Source organism: Bison bison, unplaced genomic scaffold, assembly GCF_000754665.1.
Source record: "Bison bison bison isolate TAMUID 2011002044 unplaced genomic scaffold, Bison_UMD1.0 scf7180017864149, whole genome shotgun sequence".
Classification (NCBI taxonomy): Eukaryota; Metazoa; Chordata; class Mammalia; order Artiodactyla; family Bovidae; genus Bison; species Bison bison.
This window is the reverse complement of record NW_011494721.1, coordinates 4403759-4427365: the sequence shown is the minus strand read 5'-3', so window position 1 is coordinate 4427365 and position 23607 is coordinate 4403759.

The window sequence follows — 23607 nt, the reverse complement described above, 5'->3', positions numbered from 1 at the left end:
AGGCAAGGAGATCCAGCCAGTCCATTCTGAAGGAGATCAGCCCTGGGATTTCTTTGGAAGGAATGATGCTAAAGCTGAAACTCCAGTACTTTGGCCACCTCATGCGAAGAGTTGACTTATTGGAAAAGACTCTGATGCTGGGAGGGATTGGGGGCAGGAAAAGGTGACGGCAGAGGATGAGATGGCTGGATGGCATCACCAACTCGATGGACATGAGTTTGAGTGAACTCCGGGAGTTGGTGATGGACAGGGAGGCCTGGAGTGCTGCAATTCATGGGGTCGCAAAGAGTCGGACACGACTGAGCGACTGAACTGGACTGAACTGAAACAGCTAGAATGTAAGAATAGGTGTTAACTGTAACCTTAAACACATATCCATCAGAAAAAAATAATTTTAATCTAGCACCACTATAGAAATCTAAAGAAGGAAGGGGAAAGATTGCTGAAGAATATTATAAAATTGGAAATCAATGACATTTCTAAAACGAACAGAAAAATCAGAGTAATGTGAATTTCCCGACAATTTGATTGTTTAAATTCACTCCTACACTAGGTCCAGGTAGGTTTTAATTCTCCTGGATCACTATCTTTATCTTTGGATTATTATAACATCATTAAAATCTTCCTTTAATTTTGTCTCATTTCTGTTACACTACCAAGTAGTCTAATTCTTCTATTTTGTTTTCTGACTTCTTTGGTGCATTCTTCAAGTTATTTAACTTATAAGTTATCTTATTTGTCTCCTGTGATCACCTGGGCCAATTTCAACGTTCAAATTGATGAGTTATCTAATCCCACCTCATAGCAGTTGACATCCTTAATTTTTCACTCAATATTAAGGCTGTGAGATCCATCTATGTTAATTCATTAAGCTGGAATCTATTTTTGACAACGTTTGAATACACTAGAATTTATTGCTCCATTGTACCATTGTTGAAAATTTGTTTTTTTCTTGGCTATTATTAGCAAAACTGATTTGAATATGTTTTTACATATAGCTCATAAATCTTTGTCCAAGAACTACTATACTTGTACAAAATACACAAACAAACAGAATTGTGTTGTAGGAATATGTATTGTTAAATTTATCATGTGATCTCAAGCTATTTTCCAAAGTGATTGTTAAATTTCACCTGTTGAGCCCCAAAGTGTGAGAAAACGTATTACTTCATATCTTTTCCAAAACTTGTGACTAACAGACATTTTAATCCTTGCCCAATTCTTAGTTATAATATATGAAGTAGTATCTCATTGTGGTTTTAACTTTATTTTCCTGATTAATAATGGATAGATATCTATTTTTCTTTATAATAAAATGTCTTCTCATGAGTTTTGTTCATTTTCTATTTGTTGTTTATATTTAAACATATTCATTTATAATGGTTTTTAAAATATATGAATACTAATCATTTTTAATATGTTTCAAGTATATTTTCCTAGTTTTTAGAATATCTTTTCATCCTTTTAATGCTATCTTCTGAAGAATAGATTTTCTTAATTTTAAGGTAGTAAAATATATATCAATCTCTGTGTTTTTACAGTTAGTGATTTTTTAAAAGTAATTTTATTATCAAGGTTTGAAATGATTCTCCTTCATTATATTATAAAAGGTTATGCTTTTTCCTTTTACATTTACATATGAACTGGTCTTATACTGATTGTTTAGCTTGCATGAAATGAGGGTATGAGTGTTTTTTCCATCATGTGGATACTCAACAGTACTAGAACACTTTATTAGCAAGTCTACTGTGTAGATTATACTTAACAAAAGTTGATTGCAATGCTATCTCCCATCCTCCAAGATATTCTATGATGTAACATTTCTTCTCTGCCTTCAAAATGTGTGTTCTAGGTTCTCTCCCCCTTTCACTTTTCACTTTCATGCATTGGAGAAGGCAATGGCAACCCACTCCAGTACTCTTGCCAGGAGAATCCCAGGGACAGGAGCCTGGTGGGCTGCCGTCTATGGGGTTTCACAGAGTCAGACACGACTGAAGTGACTTAGCAGCTTAGCAGCAGCATGACAGTACCATTAGATAGAAATGTGGCAAAACTTATTACAATGTAAAAGATATACACTCTACAGCTCAGTGTCTGAACCACTTGACATTTATTCCATGGAGGTTTACAAATATTCTTACTACAGTATTTTTGAGACATTCACTGCAGCATTATTATAGTAATAGGAAATAGGAGGCCATCCAAATTTACATTACAGAAGGAAATGGCAAAGTATGATTTATTCATTTCATATATTCTAAATAATTGCAATAGAAGCCAAAAAGATGGATGTGAATCTATATATGCATTTGTGCGTGCTCAGTCATGTCTGACTCTTTGCACTCTATGGACTGTAGACTGCCAGGCTCCTCTGTCCATGGGATTCTCCAGGCAAGAATACTGGAATGGGTTATCATTTTCTCCCCCAGAGGATCTAACCTAATGATGAAACTGGCATACCCTGCATCTCCTGCATTGACAGACAGATTTACCATTGAGCCACCTGGGAAGCCCATGAATCTCTATGTACTGATATGTAAAACTCTCCAAGAAATATCATTGAGTAAAATACAATTTGAGAACAAAGTGCAGAGCATAAAGTTTTCTGTTAAAACTTTATTGTGACTAAATATATATATTTTATATATGTATATATAGTTATATACGTATGTATATATACTTATATATATATAAACATTTTATATATACAATAAACATAAAAAGACTCTGGAAAGTAGAGAGAAGGCAGATAGGATACTAAGAAACTATACAATGATGAGTTCCATGAGTTTTCTTTTTTTCCAACAAACAGAAGCTTCCCAGAGGACCTATTCCTAGGATTCTTTGTCTAAATCATCACTGCTATTGTGTAGCAAAGTTCATGAAATTCTGGTGGGTGGAAAACATTTTTATTTCTGTCTGTAGGATTGAAATATATCATCCAACCAGAAAGCATCAATGACTCTAACAGTACTGCAGTTTCCCTCAGATTTCAGAATTCTGGTTAGAGGAAGTAAAATAGATAAATAAATAGAAAGATAGATAAAATATACATTGATAAAACTCAAATACTGTGTCTTCCATTAAAAACCAAAACTACAAATCTTAAACTATAGGGTAGATAAAATATATATTCTCTAATCATTTAATTTTCCCAATTCCCTTCTTAAAATTTACTCTGAACTAGTAACTTCTCAAATAACATGAAATATGAAAATTTCTCTTCTTAAAATTTTATGTCTAAAAATATTCTTCTTCATTTAATACTTTATATTTTTTATTAGGAAATAAATGGGACAGAAATAAATATTATATAACATTAAAATGTTAAAAATGTGAATTTTGAAGTATTTAATTATTTACCCTGAGGTATAACATGCCACAATTTTTGAAAAATTACATCATTGTCTTTGGATTATTTTCAGTTCAGTTCAGTTCAGTTCAGTCACTCAGTCGTGGAAGACTCTTTGCGACCCCGTGAATCGCAGCACGCCAGGCCTCCCTGTCCATCACAAACTCCCGGAGTTCACTCAGACTCACGTCCATCAAGTCAGTGATGCCATCCAGCCATCTCATTCTTGTCGTCCCCTTCTCCTCCTGCCCCCAATCCCTCCCAGAATCAGGGTCTTTTCCAATGAGTCAACTCTTCGCATGAGGTGGCCAAAGTATTAGAGTTTCAGCCTCAGCATCAGTCCTTCCAATGAACAGCCAGGACTGGTCTCCTTTAGGATGGACTGGCTGGATCTCTTTGCAGTCCAAGGCACTCTCAAGAGTCTTCTCCAACACCACAGTTCAAAAGCATCAATTCTTTGGTGCTCGGCTTTCTTCACAGTCCAACACTCACATCCATACATGACCACTGGAAAAACCATAGCCTTGACTAGATGGACCTTTGTTAGCAAAGTAATGTCTCTGCTTTTGAATATGCTATCTAGGTCGGTCATAACTTTCCTTCCAAGGAGTAAGCGTCTTTTAACTTCAAGGTAGCAGTCACCATCTACAGTGATTTTGGAGCCCAAGAAAATAAAATCTGTTACTGCTTCCACTTTTTTGTCTTCTATTTGTCATGAAGTGATGGGACCAGAGGTGTGCTAATAAGCTTACTGGCATATTTATATATATTATTCCATTTCATACTCACTCATAACAATCCTAGAAGTACCAGGATAAATAAACTGAGTTTAGAAAGGACAATTATCTTGCACTGAGTCACATAAATAGCAGATTTAAAAGTGCTCTTTCCAGTGCCTTGATGCCATTGCACAGTGATGTGGTGAAAATGAAACACTGTACGGTACTGAATTTGCCAATATTATAGTGAGCACATGTCAAAACAAACCACTTGAATTACTCCTCAAAGTACATCCCTTCTTTCTGTCTGTATTGAGACACAGATCTTGAAATATTAACTCCTATGCTTCAAGTCCCATCATTTTTGGGTTTCCTACTTGTCTCATAGCTTTCTGTCAATGGATTCAATTTCAGTTTATGCTTCAGAAAGCAGGATCAGTTTAGGTTTCAAATTCACCTTTGCTAAGTACTTAATTGAAGCAATTCACCTTTGCTAAGTACTCAATTGAAGCAATTTTTCTTAAAAACACTTAATTGAGAGATAAATAATCTTGTTGTTTGTTTTATTATGTTACTTTTAGTTCCAAAAGAAGGCTGTCTTTAATCATCAAGATCTAGAATCTGGCTAATGTAGATCATAGATGTTTTGAAAAGTAACGTTGCTTTTTAAAAAGACTCTAGTTAAAGGGAAGATGCAACAGAATGATGAAACAGTATATTTCTAGCTTTCCATAAAGCTGGAAACCAGTCTGGGGAGACACAGGAGCAAAGACATCCCTACTCCTTTGCACATGTACAACTCCAGTAGTGCCTTCCACTACCACTTCTTTGAGGGTGTGGAAAGGTCTGCAAAATTTATCCTTATCCCCAGTCTTCATGTGTGAGTACCAGCTAAAGTAGAGGAGGGTTTGAGAACACAAGGCAACACACATATCTGAGGGAAACTGGCTTGGGATGAAGGGATGGATGGACCACAAAGGCTGTAAGATAAATATCCTATGCAAGAGACTGGATTAAAAAAAAAAAAAAGATACAGCTAAGTGATTAAGTGGGCAGACTCTGATTTCCCCTCCAGGCCTTGAACACTGAGAATGGACCCCCAAGTCACACTGTCTGGTAAATTACAGCCAATACAGGTAGGCATGAGTTTAATGTTTCAGACTAGTCGTATTTACTTCAAGATCAGAAACCACTCCCCTGATGACAAGATGATTAATAGGTCCCTTCTCTTCCTAGATACACCCAGGAAAAAAAACACAAAAAAACAGATTGACTGGAAGTGACCTTCATTTATCAGGTTTTAGCTTTTTTTCCCCTGCCTTCAATGCAAATAGGAGATTGTGAGCTAAATTGAGCTAGCTCTGTGATAAAGAAGTAAAGCTGCAATTTAGCACACAAAATACTAAGCTTAAAGTTTAACTGTGAACTTTAAAACTTCTAAAATTATCCACACTCAAATTCTGACAGTCAAATTTTATTCCTTTACCCTCAGCCAAGTATATTAAATCAATCACATATTATTATTCATTCTTTAAACTCTTTATAAAATATTAACTGCCTATTTCTTTAGAAATACTCTAAATATCTAAAATATTCTATTTTAATAGAACATGACCTAGATATTAAGTTGAAGATACAGTAAATGACATTGTAAAGGAGAGTTGTGTAATAACGGTAAATATTGGTAAAATTGTTATACTAGAAATTAGAATTGAAGATAAGTATGTATTTTTGTGTGGCTTCCTGTAACCTAAACTAAAATATGTCAATATCAAGATGTAAGTAGTACTTAACATAAGTTGAAACAGCTTATAAAGTGAGGCAACCTTTTAGTACCTAATATTGATACTAAAATGGATTTGCCTCCTGGTTACATCTATTTACCTGTATCTATATACTTCCACACATATAGTACTAGTATCCTATTGCTGCTGTAATAAAAATACCACAAACTTTGAGACTTAAAACAACATAAATTATTATGTAGCAGTTCTTGAGGTCAGAAGTTCAATCTGGGTCTCACTGGACTAAAATGAAGGTGTTGGCAGGGTCGCCTTCCTTCTGGTGGTTCTAGAGGACTTTCCCTAGCTCTTTCCAACTTCCATGAGCCACCTGCATTACTTGGTTTGTGTCCCTTTTTCCATGCTGAAAGTAAGTAGCTGCTTCACTCTGACTTCTGCTTCTATCATTACTTCTCTTTCACTTATTCTGACTGCCCTGCCTCATCTCTTACTTATAAAGATGCTTGCTATATTGGGTCCAGTAGAAGAAGGAATATTCCAGAATAATCTCCCCATATCAAAATCCTTAATCACATGTGCAAAGTCCCTTTCCCATGTAAGACAACATATTCATCAGTTCCAGGAATTCAGAAGTGAACATTTTGGAGAGAGAATTATTTTTCCTACCACACACATATATTGCACAAAATGAGGAAACACTGGCAATTTAGCTGCTTCTTATATTTATGCTCTATTGCAGCAATAAATTTGAGGGAAACATTTAAAATGTACCTCTCTGCATTCATGTAGATGAAGTATATTATTTTGGGTAATGAAGCTTAATACAAGTTTCACTTGTCTTCAAATGTCTAAATGTAATCATTTGAAATTGCAATTAAAACTAAGCTTTAAATATGTGCTATGCTCAGTCACTCAGTCATGTCCAACTCTTTGCAACCCCATGAACTGTAGCCTGCCAGGCTCCTCTGTCTGTGGGATTTTTCAGGCAAGAATACTGGAGTGGGTTGCTACGTAAGTGGGATTCCCTGGGCCTCAGGCAGTAAAGAGTCTAAACTGCAATGTGGGAGACCTCAGTTATATCCCTGGGTCAGGAAGATCCCCTGGAGAAGGAAATGGTGACCCACTCCAGTATTCTTGCCTGGAAAATCCCATGAACAGAGGAGACTGGCAAGCTACAGTCCATGGGGTCACAAAGAGCTGGACATGACTGAGTGACTTCACTTTCACTTTACTATACAAGAGTATATAAAGCAAAATTCTCTTATTATTATGAAAATAATTGAATCCTTGTTGGTATGTGAGATAGTAACAATGCAACCTGTACATGGATGAAGTCCTCGTCCTTTCTTTTTCTTTCTTCTTGTGTTCTCACTTCTTGTTCTTTCTGTCTGTCTCTCTTCAGTCTTCCTGCATTTGGGGGCGGAGGGTTATTTAAGCATCGTATATAATTCCTTTTCTTTTCTCCTCTTAGTGTATCAATTATAATTTTTAACTTATTTTTAGTAATTGTCTTTAAGTTTTCAGTATAAATTTATAACAAATCCTAGTCCTCTTTCAAATAATATTATACCACTTCACAAGGAAGTTAATTACCTTTTATCAGAATATCCAGAATTCTTCCTTCCCCATGTAAAATTTCTGTCATTTATTTTCCTTATCTATGAATTATTGTCACTGCATGCTTTATTGTCTCTATTATTTTGAACAAACTGTTATCTGTTAGATTCTGTTATCTGTACAGTCCTTGGAATTTTTCAGGCCAGAATACTGGAGTGGGTAGCCTTCCTTCTCCAGGAGGTCTTCCCAACCCAGGGATCTAACCCAGGTCTCTCCCATTGTAGGCAGATCCTTTAACCAGTTGAAATACCAGGGAAACCCATTTGTTACATTAAGAATGAAAAAAAAAAAACAGATATTTTGTTTTTAACTTCTTTGATTTCTTCTGTAACACTTCCTTTTATTATGAAGCTCCAAATCTATTTTTTCTTCTTTTTGAAGAATTTCTTTGAACATTTCTTATGAGGTAGGTCAGTCAGCAAGAAGTTTTCTCAGTTTTTGTTTATCTGAGAAAGTCTTTTTTTTTTTTCCTTCTTTTTTTTTTTCCGTTGAAGAATAATTTCACTGAATATGGAATTCTGGTTTGGTGATTATTTTTTTCCCAATACTTAAAACTTTTAACTTCTCTGTCTTCTTTCTTGCATGGTTTCTGAAGTCAAGACCAATGTAATTCTAATTTTTGTTTCATTATTGCTAGGTTTTTGTCTCTCCCTTTTCTTTTTGAGATTATTCCTTCAATTTCAATTTTCTGAAGTTTAAATGTGATATGTCTATGTGTGACTGTTTTGGCATTTTGCTTTCTTGGTGTTCTCTGAGCTCCCTGTGTTCTATTGTTTCTTCTGATATTCAGATTACACATGTTATACCTTTTATAACTATTTCACAGTTCTTGGATATTATGTTCTGTCTTTTCCATTTTTCTCTACATTTTAGCTTTAGAAATTTCTATTAATGTATCTTCAAAGTCATTGATTCCTTTTTGAGGTGTGTCTTGGCTTCGCTGGTGGGTCAGCAGTAAAAAAATCCAAGGTAGGAGATGCAGATTTGATCATTGTGTTGAGAAAGTCCCCCAGAAAAGGAAATGGCAATCTACTCCAGTATTCTTGCCTGGGAACTCCCATGGACAGAGGAGCTTGGCAGGCTAAATTCCAAAGGCTCTCAAAGAGTCAGACATGACTTAGTGACTAAAACAACAACAAGGTACAGATGGAGGGGAAGTGTTCTACCATCCTCTGATGTAAACCTGTGCTCATGGGCAGTAATCTTCACAAATGCTTCTCTGTTTGTTTGGTTGGGTCTCCCTTATGTGAGAGAGGAAGATCAGTCCAGGCTGCCTTGGGCATATGTCTTCAGGGAAGAACAGAGGGGTTGGAGTTAGGTTTTCTCTTCCACCATGTGGAAGGCTGGAAGGGGCTGGAATTATGTATTCCCTTTTCCTTGCTGATTTGCCTCTGGCTAAACTCCAGCTGGTTACAAATTGGGAAAGGAGTATGTCAAGTCTGTATATTGTCACCCTGCTTATTTATCTTATATGCAGAGTACATCATGCAAAATGCTGGGCTGGATGAAGCACAAGCTGGAATCAAGATTGCCAGGAGAAATATCAATAACCTCAGATGTGCAGATGACACCACCCGTATGGCAGAAAGTGAAGAAGAACTAAAAAGCCTCTTGATGAAGGTGAAAGGGGAGAGTGAGAAAGTTGACCTAAAACTCAACATTTAGAAAATGAAGATCATGGCATCCGGTCCCATTACCCCATGACAGATAGATGGGGAAACAGTGGCAACAGTGGCTGACTTTATTTTTTTGGGCCCCAAAATCACTGCAGATGATGACTGAAGCCATGAAATTAAAAGAAACTTGCTCCTTGGAAGAAAAGCTATGACCAAACTGGACAGCATATTAAAAAGCAGAGACATTACTTTGCTGACAAAGGTCTGTCTAGTCAAAGCTATGGTTTATCCAGTAGTCATGAATGGTGTGAGAGCTGGACTATAAAGACAGCTGAGCACCAAAGAATTGATGCTTTTGAACTGTGGTATTGGAGAAGACTCTTGAGAGTCCCTTGGACTGCAAGGAGATCAAACCAGTCAATCATAAAGGAGATCAGTCCTGAATATTCACTGGAAGGAGTGATGATGAAGCTGAAGCTCCAATACTTTGACCACCTGATGTGAAGAAGTGACTCATTAGAAATGACCCTGATGCTGGGAAAGATTGAAGGCAGGAGGAGAAGGGGATGACAGAGGATAAGATGGTTGGATGGCATCATGAACTTGATGGACATGAGTTTGAGCAAGCTCTGGGTATTGGTGATAGACAGAGAAGCCTCTCGTGTTGCAGTCCATAGGGTTGCAAAGAGTCGGCCATGACTGAGCAACTGAACTGAAGACTGAAACCCCAGTCAGTTGGATGTACTAAAACAATTTCTCTCAAAGTTGGGCCATGTTATGAGGAATAGCATGCTCTTGTCATATTTCAAAGTGGCTACATTCTGCCTCTTGCTGCCAGTAATGGCATGAAGGGATTTTTCTCTAACCTTTGTTATATGAAAGAACCAGGTAGGGCACCTGTTGGTAAAAATTACAAATATGTGCAGATTTTCTTAAGACTGGACACTCCTGAAGTTGTTATGTCTCAAATCTACCTACACTGAGCCTTCAGTAGTTTAGTTACAGTTTCAGTTTCCCTATCCCAGTACAAGTTCCCACAGAAGATTCTGCTCCTGAGTTTCTGGTCTGGTAAGTTGTAATCCTCTGTATATGTCTTTCTAATTTCTGGGGTAGAAGTTTTTCCTGTGACCTCAATTCTCTGTTGGAGAAGGCAGTGGCACCCTACTCCAGTACTGTTGCCTGGAAAATCCCATGGATGGAGGCGCCTGGTAGGCTACAGTCCATGGGGTCTCTAAGAGTCAGACACGACTGAGCGACTTCACTTTCACTTTCCACTTTCATGCATTGGAGAAGGAAATGGCAACCCACTCCAGTGTTCTTGCCTGGAGAATCCTAGGGACGGGGGAGCCTGGTAGCCTGCAGTCCATGGGGTCACACAGAGTCGGATATGACTAAATCGACTTAGCAGCAGCAGAGAATCCTGTGGATGGAGAAGCCTGGTGGGCTGCTGTCCACAGGGTCGCACAGAGTCGGGCACAACTGAAGCGACTTAACAAGCACACGTGTATTGGAGAAGGAAATGGCAACCCACTGAGTATTCTTGCCTGGAGAATCCCAGGGACAGAGGATACTGGTGGGCTGCCGTCTATGGGGTTGCTCAGAATCGGACATGACTGAAGTGACTTAGCAGCAGCAGCAGCAATTTTCTTTTGAATCTCATCTCAGAAAGTTGCTGATTTTCAGATTTTCTTTTTTCTTGTTGTGAAGATTCTAAGTGATAATGTCCCATCTCCTTACATGCTGACCTAGAAACCAAAAGTCACTTCAGTCATTTTTATTACTAAATTTTAACATTCCATTTTATGGATATCAGATTTCAGAACAGTTCTTAGTTTTAGTGATTGTCTTTTTTATTATGTAAGTTGCATTGGAGAATTATTTGAAATCAAGCATCTTTCTTTCTTTCTTGATACATCAGAGTAAATTGCTTGTAAGATATACTGACCTAGTAAATTTTCCACTGCCTCTCTTCCATATTAAAAATTCTGAAATGATTGGCCAATACTGGATCAAAAAATGGGAAAAAGGCATTGTCTTTACCCCTTAAAAGCTCACTTGGTTAGGAGTTTCCCAAATATAGCAAAGGAATTGAAATATCATTTAATCCTCCAAAATAAACTTTAATTAGCCAGTATCCACACATTTTCTTTCCACATATATTTTATAACATGATTTGGGTCATAAATTTATATTCTGGCCAGTAGTATAATTGTAGGAACTAATACATACTATTTCCATCCTGCCCACAAAATTTTTTGATCAATAATTTTTCCTGTCTTTTCCTATCAGCAGCAAGTTTGGGGTGACCTGTATAAGATTACAGTGACAAAAAGATGGATGAATAATTGCTCCCTGAACTATTACTACTAAGGATAGCAAAGCAACCTGAATTTAATTTTGACATAAAACAAGAAATAAACTTGAATGTGGAAAGCCAAAAAATATGTGAGAGCTTATTTGTCAAAAATAATTCATTTGGCTTACTCTAATACCTAAATCATAACAATGTATGAAATAATTATTAAGTTAAAATGGTAGAATAAAGAAAATTTGGGAGACAGGTAGAGAAAACTTAAATTCTCAATTATTTTGGTAATGAAATTTCACTGCATGCTCTGTGAGAGAAATGATCTATTCTAATCAACCCAATGCCCTCTTGGGTATAGTACCGATTTGAATACATATGGTTTATAATACTGATAGAATTTTGGACACATGAAAGCAGCCATAGCATGGTTCAGTGATGAGCCATGTAGAGCCTCCACAACCTTTTTGTTCATATGCCCATTAAGTAAGTGCTAGGGTGTCTGGCAGAGAAGGCAAAGGCAGCCCACTCCAGTGCTCTTGCCTGGAGAATCCTATGGACAGAGGAGCCTGGTAGGCTACAGTCCATGGGGTCGCTAAGAGTCGGACACGACTGAGCGACTTCACTTTCACTTTTCACTTTCATGCATTGGAGAAGGAAATGGCAACCCACTCCAGTGTTCTTGCCTGGAGAATTCCAGGGACAGAGGAGCCTGTTGGACAGCCATCTATAGGGTTGCATAGAGTCGGACACGACTGACGTGACTTAGCAGCAGTAGCAGTAAGAGCTATTAGGTTTGCCAGGTGGCTCAGAGGTAAAGAATCCACCTGAAACGCAGGAGAGGCAGGAGATGTTGGTTGGATTCCTAGATCAGGAAGATCCCCCAGAGAAAGAAATGGCAACCCACTCCAATATTCTTGCCTGGGGAATCCCACAGAGAGAGAGTCTGAGAGGCTACAGTCGATAGGTTCACAAAGAGTCTAACAGGACTGAAGCAACTTAACACGCATGCATGGTAAGAGCTGTTAAGGGACATTCAGCTGCAGAATTCACATTCTGCTAGTCTGGTCTGTATGGTCTTATGGATGCTTGCATTTATGCCTAGGTGAATAACTTGACACCTCTTTTTTATTGAGTTGCTTGAGTAACTCAGTCTTGTGGTGGTTTGTGGTCAGGTACTTTGTCTCCCCAGGACTTAAGTCAACAGCTATTTCTCAAGTGGAGTGTATGTTTTTATTGCACAGAGAATAACTGTGCTCCAAAACCACACGGACCATCCTCTGTGAAAATGATTCTCCTGTTGGGGTTTGCCACAAGATCAATACGGTATCTGGAGCTTTCACTGACGCTGTGCATATTTCCTCTTTTGTCTAGTTCTGTCCTGTCAGCCCTTTCCAACTCCTGAAACCTATCTATTGTGCCCTCTGAGATTCACTGTTTATTGTCAGCAAAACCCTTTGGATTTTCAATCCAAACATTTTTTATTACTTTCTTTCTCCAGTGTAAACCTGGCTCTCCCTGAGGATTTTGGTTACCCTGCAGCATTTTAAGGTGATCCCCTCCCTCGCACACACTTTATATATCTGTAGGACTGAGATGGAGGTTGGGGAGGACATGGGGGGAAGGTAAAATCCTTAGTGCTTCTCTTTCTAATTTTAGAAATTTCCCTTTCCTGCTCCCTAAAAACTCCCCAAATTGATTTCTGTGTACCAGATGCCCAGCAAGCCTCATTGTTGCAATTATAGTCTCGTTCCTAGAACAATCCCCCTTTACAGATGAGAATAGTGGTAAATTTGAAGGTTAAAGCCATAGACTCTGTCTAAAATGGAACACACAAAGAAAAATGATTAAAACAAATTTAAAGTGTATCACTGAGATGCACATTGGACAACTTCAGGCACCTGAGTATATGTATAATTTGAGTCCCTGATGTATATGAGGTGACCAAAAAAGGACTATTTGAAGAAATTATGACTAGAAAATTTCCAATTTGATTTAAAGTCTATAACCAAGATTCAAAAAGTTAAAAAAAAAAGACAAAGGCAAGAAAAATATATAAAACTATATCAAGGAACATGGTAATTAAATTGTTAGAAATCATTAATAAAGATAAAATTGCAAAAGCAGTTTGAGGAAAAAAAAACTTATTTTGTACAAAAGAAAGAGAAAAGATAATACAATATTTTTCATCAGAAATAATTCAAGACATAAGAAAGTGTTACATTTTAAGGCACTGATAAAACTCCTAATGCCCAGTTTGTAGTTGGATATTCAACAGAAATATATTTTATAATTGAAAGGGGGAATACTGGTTTTTGGATATAATGGCATAGATTCAATTTTCCTTGCTATTCCCCTCAAAATACTACTGAGTTCCTGGAAGTAACCGAATATCCAATCAGAAAATCATTCTGAAAGTTGGGAAGAGGAAGATAGACTGGCTAGAGACTTCAGAGTTTAAACAAAGCCATCATGATGAGTTCCCTGGGTCTTCTTTTTATTTCCCAGATATCCTGAACTGTGGGTTAAGAGATTTATAATGCAGAATAACCAACCAATGCCAAAAAATAAATACATAAACTAAAAGAAAAGTTGACCTTCTTTTGATCAAAAAAAACAGGGAAAGGGAAGCCTGGTAGGGATTTCCCTAAAGGTAAAGACCTACCCACAACACAGAGGTAGCCATAGGACTCAGTGGACCAACTTATTTTCCACACACACTTACTGGTAGCAGCTGATCCAATTTGCCTTCAGTAGCAGAATTCAACAGAGACATTCAGAAGGGTCTACCCATCTCCTATCCCACATCTGATGTCAGTAGGGAGCCTGTTTTGCCTTCCAGTAGTATTAGCAGACCCACTCCAGTGTTCTTGCCTTGAGAATCCCAGGAATGGGGGAGCCTGGTGGGCTGCCGTCTATGGGGTCGCACAGAGTCGGACACGACTGAAGCGACTTAGCAGCAGCAGCAGCAGCAGCAGCAGTATTAGCAGGCCTGCTGTCTCCCAATGCCCAATGCCCAATCTCAGATAGCCACCCAGACCTAGAAGAGACAAAACAGCTTTGAAAAGAAGACAACTGTTTGAGGATTTATACCTACAGCAATCAACAAAGTATATCACTGGTGTCATGATAGGCACATTGATCAGTGGAATAGAAAAGAGAATCCAGAATAAACACAGACCTACATAAAAAATTATTTTCTTGAACCATGGTGTGATCCTGTATGTGGAAAAGGATACTATTTTCAATAAATGATGCTGGAACTACTAGATATCCATATGCAGAAAATAAACTTCAATTCATATTTGATACCATAAAATTAATTCAAAATAAAAAATGATCCAAATGTAAAATCATAAAATATTTATAAGAAAATGTTAGAAGAAAATTTTTGTGAACTTAGGGAAAGATTTGCCAGCCATGTCACCAAAAGAAAAATACAGAGGAGGAAAAAAAATATTATTTGGATTTATAAATACTAAAAGTTTTACTCTTCACTTCCTAGGACACGTGATCAACGTTGACTTAAGATTAGCATCAACTGAGGGACGTGCTACAAAATGCAGTATTTTCACCTCAAAATTGTTATCAAAGACAAATTCTGAAAAACTCTCACAGCCGAGAAATAGAAGCCTAAAGAAACATGAAAACTAAGTATAGTGCAGTATCCTAGATGGAATGCTGGAACGTAAATAGGACATTAAGTACAAAGTGAGAAGATGTAAGTAGTATATTGGCTATATGTAATGATAATGCATAAACACTGGTTCGTTAATTGTAATGTGCTGTACTTAGTTGCTCAGTCATGTCTGACTCTTTGTGACCACATGGACTGTAGCGCACCAGGCTCTCTTTCCATGAGGATTCTCCAGGCAAGAATACTGGAGTGGATAACCTTTCCCTTCTCCAGGGGATCTTCCCAACCCAGGGATTGAACCCAGGTCTCCTGAATTGCAGGCAGATTCTTTACCAGCTGAGCCACAAGGGAAGCTCATAATATATCAACATTAGTTCATTAACTGTAACGCGTTGTGCTTAGTTACTCAGTCTTGTCCAACTCTTTGTGACCCATGGACTCTAGCCCACCAGGCTCCTCTGTCCATGGGGATTCTCCAGGCAAGAATACCGGAATGGGTTGTCATCCCCTTCTCCAGGGGTTCTACCTGACCCAGGGATCAAACCTAGGCCTCCCACATTGCAGGTGGATTCTTTACTGTCTGAGTCACCAGGGAAGCCCATAATTGTCATAAATATGGCGTATTAATATATGGCATAATAAATATGCCATACATAAATTAAAAGACACTTGCTCTTTGGAAGAAAAGCTATTATTAACCTAGACAGTATGTTAAAAAGCAGAGACATACTTTGCTGACAAAGGTCTGTCTAGTCAAAGCTATGGTTTTTCCAATAGTCATGTATGGATGAAAGAGTTGGACTATAAAGAAATCTGAGCACTGAAGAATTAATGTTTGTGAACTGTGGTGTTGGAGAAGACTCTTGAGAGTCCCTTGGACTGCAAGGAGATCCAACCAGTCAATCCCAAAGGAAATCAACCCTGAATATTCATTCAAAGGACTGATGCTGAAGTTGAAGCTCCAATACTTTGGCCACATGATGCAAAGAACTGAATCATTGGGAAAGACCCTAATGCTAGGAAAGATTGAAGGCAGGAGGAGAAGGGGATGACAGGATGAGATGGTTGAATGGGATCACTAACTCGATGGACATGAGTTTGAGCAAGTTCTGGGATTTGGTGATGGACAGGGAAGCCTGGCATGCTGCAGTCCATGGGGTCTTAAAGAATCAGACATGACTGAGTGACTGAACTGAACTGAACTGATGCCATACTAATGTACAATATTAAAAGTAGGGAAATGGTAAAGAATATGATAGGAACTCTGCATTATCTTTGTAATTTTTCTGTAAATGTAAATAAAAAAATAAATAAAAATTATTAAAATATAATTTGAAGAAAGAAAACAAAAGTTGCTATTTGTAAGACAATGTTAAGAAAGTTAAAAAGCCAAGCCAGAGTAGGAGAAAATATTTGCAAAGCGTATATCTGATTAAAAAAAAAAACAACTTTTATCCATAGTATATAAAGAATTCTATAAATCCAATTATAAAAACACAAAACAAAGCAGGCATCACATAAATATGCAGAATATTTGAACATAGGCTTAAACAAAATAAAAACATACCAATGACAAGTAAGAACATAAAAAGGTGCTTATTACCATTTGCAATTATGAAAGTACAAATTAAAACTATAATGATTTACCAGTAGACAGATATTTCAATTGTTAAAATTAAAAATCTTGGTTCTGCCAAGTGTTGGGAAGGATGCAGAAAAACTAGAACTCTCATACATTCCTGATAGGCGCATAAACTGTACAATTACTTGGGAAAATAGCATTAAGGTTTCTTAGAAAGTCACACACATTTTAACACATGAGTAAGTGTTTCTATTCCTACTTATTTATTCAAGAAAAGAGAAAACTATTTGCCCAAAAACTTCATAGCAGCTTTTTTTGAAATAGCTCCAAATTGGAAATATTGTAAAAGTCTAGCAGCAGATGTTGGAGAAGGAAGTGGCAACCCACTCCAGTGTTCTTGCCTGGAGAATCCCAGAGATGGGGGAGCCTGTCTCTGGGGTTGCACAGAGTCGGACATGACTGAAGTGACTTAACAGCAGCAGCAGCAGCAACAGATGTATAAAAATGAAACTGTGACAGTATTAAATTAAAAACGAATGTACTATGGATGCATACCACAAAATGGATGAATCTCAAATTATGCTCAGCGAAATAATCCACACAATACAGAGTACATACTATGCAATTCATTTATATAAACTATAAAAAGTACAAATAGGTGTAAGGAAATATTTTAAGTTGTTGAAAATGTTCACTACTTTGATTTCTGTTATTGTCTCATGGGTATGTATGTCAAAACATCAAACTGTACACCTTAAATGTATGCATTTAAATTTGTCAGTTATATCTCAGGAGAGCTACTAAAATAAATTTCCCATTTGGTGGGTCTACATTTTTCTCTTTCAGTTATCTTTTTTTTCACATAGTATATGTGAAATAGTGAATCACATAAGCTTCTGCTTTCTAAATTGACAGAGATGGACAGAAGTGACAGAGAGATAGAATAGAGATTGTTCATGCTAATGCTAATTATGGTGAAGAGAGAATTTAGATTCGGTGTTAAGTCTTCCACATATATACTGATATTTTCATAATCAGAAGTTGTCTACGCACAAAATTAAAAAGTTAAAAGTTATTGTTCTGCACTATTGTCTGAAAGAAAGAATGGCTTTAGATAGCTAACTTTTTTACAAAGTTAATTTATACTTCCATATCAATCAGAATACACTAGAATATTTGAAAAAGTAGACATGTATAGTTTTTAGGAGTACTTTTATAAAATTTTTTCTTTATTTGCTTATAACCCACCAGATTCCTCTGTCCATGCAATTCTCCAGGCAAAAATACTGGAGTGAATTGCCATGCTCTCCTCCAGGGGATCTTCCTAACCCAGGGATCAAACTTGTGTCTCCTGCATTGGCAGGTGGGTTCTTTACCACTAGCACCACCTGGGAATCCCTAAACACACATAAACACATTCATTTTTATATAAAAGAAAACTAAATATATAACTGTATATATAAATATTTGTATATAAATGCTTATATACTCTTAGTTATATCTAATTTTCTTTTACATAAAAATCCATAACTTGCTTGGATAAAATGAAAATGCAACCTAATATGACCTAGATTTAATATAAATATGGAACTTAGAAAGTACCATATTTTCAGAGAAAAGGCTAAAATATTTTATAATGAACAATTTAAAATCATTATCTGCTTACTTGAAATATCCAGATTAGTGACATGTAATAGAAAAGAAACCAAGATGATTTATTGCTTTTATCTGAGTAGAGAAATTATATTAGATGATAAATATCTTGCATTGCTTTCAATTGAATAGTTGAATCAAAATTTTCCATGATATTGTTCAGTCTGTATCTACTTCTTTATTTTCCATACTCATAAAATTACAAGGGATAAAGATATCATTCAGACAGACTCCATTGAATATCAGGCCTCTCTTAGTATTAGAAAATTAAAGTTTAGCATGGCTAATGGATATTCCATTGCTTAATGAGGAGCAGTCATTGCCCTTATCACCAAGTACCCTTTCTGACTCCTCTAAAAGCTCTCTGAATTCTGTAGTCATTAATGGTAGAGTTTGAGGAACGCATTTGTCTGTTAAATGAATATATGCTAGGAACTGTCTTTTCCACAGGTATCTTTTTCTCAAGTTTATATAATAGTACAGGCAACGTGAAGTAAACCAACAATTACAGTCTGTGTAATACATGTAAACATAAGGAGCTTGTATGTACAGAATCAAAAGACTGGAATTTTGTTAATGTAGAAATTTTTCCCACTGGGAATTATGCTTGTATTAAATTTTAAATACAAGTAAGAATTATTCAGATGTAGAAGGAGAAATTAAGGCATTCCAAGCAAAGGAGACACAGCATGTAAGAATGTACTGAGGTGAGAAATAGCACATTAATTGTTGCTTTTCCGCCATTATTACACCTTAGTAGTTTAAAACCCATTGGGGAAATTGATGAGTTCCCAGAGAGTAAACTCGAACACCTGAACAGAAAAACAATGGCAAATGGGAACACAGAGATTGGCTGGAAAATCACCTGGAAACATGCTGAGTACCATATTTTTTGGCCATCTGGCTGTACTTCTAAACAGTGATGCCAGAACAAGATAAAAATTTGGCAAGAAGTATAAACTACGGCATTCAGAAACTAATGAAAATGCATCCTAGAAGCAACGGACAGATTCAAATTAATGGGCCAGGGTTACCGCTTCACAGAATGAACTGATAATTCAGTTCCATTATTTATGTCCTTTCCTCCCTCACCATACTTTTATCTGAAGGAAAAAAATAATAATTTATTATATGTGTATACTATAAATTTAGTTAAAGTCAAGCTTTACTCTCATTTACAAGCCCTTTTGTTTCTTTAAGGGGACAGTTAATGGGCGTGGGCTCATCTCCTATATGTAGATATTATATTTCAGATTTTAGGATATATTTTCTTTCCAAGATTTGGGGGAGAGAATATACAGCAAATTATCATTCAATATTTCTGTAAGTGATTATATATTAACATGCAATGTAAATATGAGGGGTTTCTTATAAAGATGGCCCTGAATCCTTACCTCTCTGTGCCCACAGCCATGCAGTGTGAGCCTTTATCAGCCGCTCCTTCCTTTGGCACTAGCGGGAAGCGCACGCCATGCGTAGGGAACTGCACCTGGGCCCATCCCTAATCACTTTAAAAAAATACCCAGTGAATATTCTTTCCTTGTGCTCTCAGGACATTTTTGTATCTGCTTGTTCCTATGTAAGGCAGAAGGGCAAGTGGAAGGTGTGAAGTGTAAAAGTAGTTAGCAGATAAACATCAAAAATAAATTGACAGCCTTTATTATAATTCACCTCTGATGTTTACCTGATGACTGAAACATGCTATGTTGCATTTAATTGAATTGAAACTCTTTCAAGTGTGCTATTATGGTAATCTATGAGATCCGCCAAGCAAGGTCATTAAGAAATATGAAAGTTTGATTGACTAGTATTTTTAGACATTTACATTTTAACTGTTCTTATCTAAAAGGTATATGAGTATTGAAGAAGAAATATGATGTGAAGAACACATCATAGGAAATTAAATTGTGAAATCTGGGCAAAAATATAAGAAAGCAGAACTATTTGAAATCACTAGTAAGCACCCAAGGTCCCATAGAAGCTTGGAGGTAGTTAGCCTTTGAAAGACCAGGAAATGAAAGGGCAGAATTTACAGCTGGTACCTGTCCTGCCTGATACTTTCAGTTGCAAATTTCAATCCAACAGCTATAGCAGCACAGAACCACAGGCTTACATGCTTAATGTGGCAGAGAACAGAGTTCAGGAATGTAAAAATAGCTGGGAATTAAGACAGAAAGCCCTAGGTGTAAGATTACCATAGAAAAATTCAAACATGCATATACACCTCCCAAATGCTTCACTGATCCCTAACATAAATATCAAGAAGAGACTCTAGGGTTTTTCTTCCATCCAAGAAACCAGAGAATAAAAATTTAACCTTGAAAGAAAACTGTGCTGTGTAAGCTTTTCAAGTTTGCTCTGTTGGCTGTGCATTTGTGAACACAGGAGCAGCTTCAAAAGCCGAAAAGCAGGCAAGTTAACTGTCGACTAGAGCAAAAATCTCATAAATCCTACAAGAAGATAAAAAAATTTAAATTTGGTACAAAATATTATCTATAGTGTCCAATCACAAGCAAAAAAATTACTAGACTGAAAAAAAGAATAATGTGACACATTTACAGAAGAGGAAAAAAGCAGTTAATAGAAATGGATTCTGATATGTTGCTATTGTGAATTTACTTGACTTCAAATCAGCTATTATAAATAGTCAAAATAATCAATGGAACAAATGTGACTGTAATCATTTATATTTGGAAAATCAGATGCCTTTATATGTGTGTCCTGATTGAAATTTCAATTTTAACATAGTTCTGTTGTTGCTTAGTTGCTAAGTCATGTCCAGCTGTTTTGCAACCCCGTAGACTGTAACCTGCCAATCTCCTCTACCCATGGGGTTTCCCAGGCAAGAATACTGGAGTGGGTTGACATTTCCTTTTCGAGGGGATCTTCCTGACCTAGAGATTGAACCTGTATCATCTCTGGCAGGCAGATTCTATATCACTGAACCACCAGTGAAGCCCATTAACATAGTTTACAATATTATAATACTGAAGTGCTCATCTTCCAGCATGTGTTGTCTTTTGATTTTAATTTATTTATTCAGATTAATAAAAGTGGAATTCATAGGCCAATGATTTTAAAGATTTTAACCATCTCAGTAGTACATATTGTAGAATTATATCCCAAGAAAACATCTTATGAACTTTGACTTTCAGCCACAATGTGTACTCACAAGCAAAATATAGCACTTTATTTTAATAAAATTTCTTTATGCATTTTTAACAGTATATAATGGAGACGGCAATGGCACCCCACTCCAGTACTCTTGCCTGGAAAATCCCATGGATGGAGGAGCCTGGTGGGCTGACGTCTCTGGGGTCGCACCGAGTCGGACACGACTGAAGCGACTTAGCAGCAGCAACAGTATATAAAGTTTATAGGACAATGTGTTTTTTACATACACATGTGTGTGGATGTAGTCTTTAAATCCTTGATGTTATGATGTATTAGCATATTGTCCCTGAAAAATCCATACTCAATATTGCCACAACTTTCACTATCTAGTTGGATGAAGCTGACCCTTTACTACAGGACTTCATGGAATTTAAACAATAAAGAACTAGAAATTCTAAGTACATTACAGATCCAGAAAGTTACATTTAGTATTTCAAGAAAATTCTCTGAAATTTTGTGTCACAACTTTAAAAGAATGTTTCTCCAAGATTTCTTCATTTAATTCTTACCATAAACTCTAGAAGGAACATTAATTCATATTCTATAAAATGTAAACTATCAGAAAATGATGCTGAATTAATTAGAAGACCACTGTTTTTTTTTTCCCCTAGCTTAATCATCCACCTTTGTGAACAGCACAGGTATAAGACATTCTAAAGTTTAAGAATATCTCCCACTCCAGTGACATTCCAGTGTTGTGAAGTTACTGTTTTCTATGTAATCTCCTTCGAGAGAATTTACTGAAGTTCTAGAATAAAAATAAGATCACGCTTAACTTCAGAATTTTTCTCCTATAATGTAGCATTATACATGTTCCCTCATCAGGTCACCTTGTGGGATCTGGGGGTTCAGGGAGCATTCTTGAGAGGTTGTTCTGACTGTTGCCTTTGCTGTGAATAATAAACCATCTTTGTTTCTGATCCAGATTTTTGTGTTTTCTGCCAGTACACACACATGCACAGACACACACATGTGTGTGTACCTACCTATGTGTGCATATATTTATTATTAACAGGTAACTAGAACATGAAAATTATTTCAAATATAAAGAATCCTTTCAGAAGATTATTTAAAAAACAAATACAACCGAGGATACAGTCTAAAGAAAGATCAATAGAAATTTCCCAAACTGAAATATGTCTTAGCCATTGCAATAATGTAAAACAAAACAAACAAACAAAACCCCAACTGTCATATAAACAAATTGAAATGAAAGAGGCAAAACTGTGTGTATTTGCTCAAAATATATCTGACTACATTGAAAGTATCAAAGGTTAAAAAATAAAAACTACTAGATCTAGTAATTTTGGCTGGCATAGCAAAGTTAATGTATTAAAAATCCACTATATTTCTACATATTAGCAATGAGAAAATGGCATTTGAATTAAAATTATACATATACCATTATAATACTGGCTGCTGCTGCTGCTGCTGCTAACTCGCTTCAGTCGTGTCCGACTCTGTACGACCCCATAGACGGCAGCCCACCAGGCTCCCCCTTCCCTAGGATTCTCCAGGCAAGAACACTGGAGTGGGTTGCCATTTCCTTCTCCAATGCATTAAAGTGAAAGTGAAAGTGAAGTCGCTCAGTCCTGTCCGACTCTAGCGACCCCATGGACTGCAGCCTAACAGGCTCCTCTGCCCATAGGATTTTCTAGGCAAAAGTACTGGAGTGGGGTGCCATTGCCTTCTCCGATAATACTGGCAACTATCCTGAAATATTTAGGTTCAATTCTAATCAAATTTATGCAAGATTTGTATATAGAATACCACAAAGATTGTTGAAATAAATTAGACATAAACAAACAGGTATATTGTGTTCATAAATTTAAAAACACAAAACGTTCATCAGTTTTTCCAGGTTTTATATATGGATTAATTGTTAGCACAATCAAAATTCCAGCAAGGTGTTTTACAGAAGTTAATAAGCTGGATCTAAAAGTTACATGGAAAAACAAAGAAATTAGAATGGCCAAAAATTTTTTGAAGAGACAAGCTGTTTGTGAACTATACTTATTTTAAAATACTTACTATTAGACTGTTCAATACATCAGTCTTATGGACTCTGTGGGAAAGGGAGAGGGTGGGAAGATTTGGGAGAATGGCAATGAAACATGTAAAATATCATGTAGGAAACGAGTTGCCAGTCCAGGTTCGATGCATGACGCTGGATGCTTGGGGCTGGTGTACTGGGATGGCCCAGAGGGATG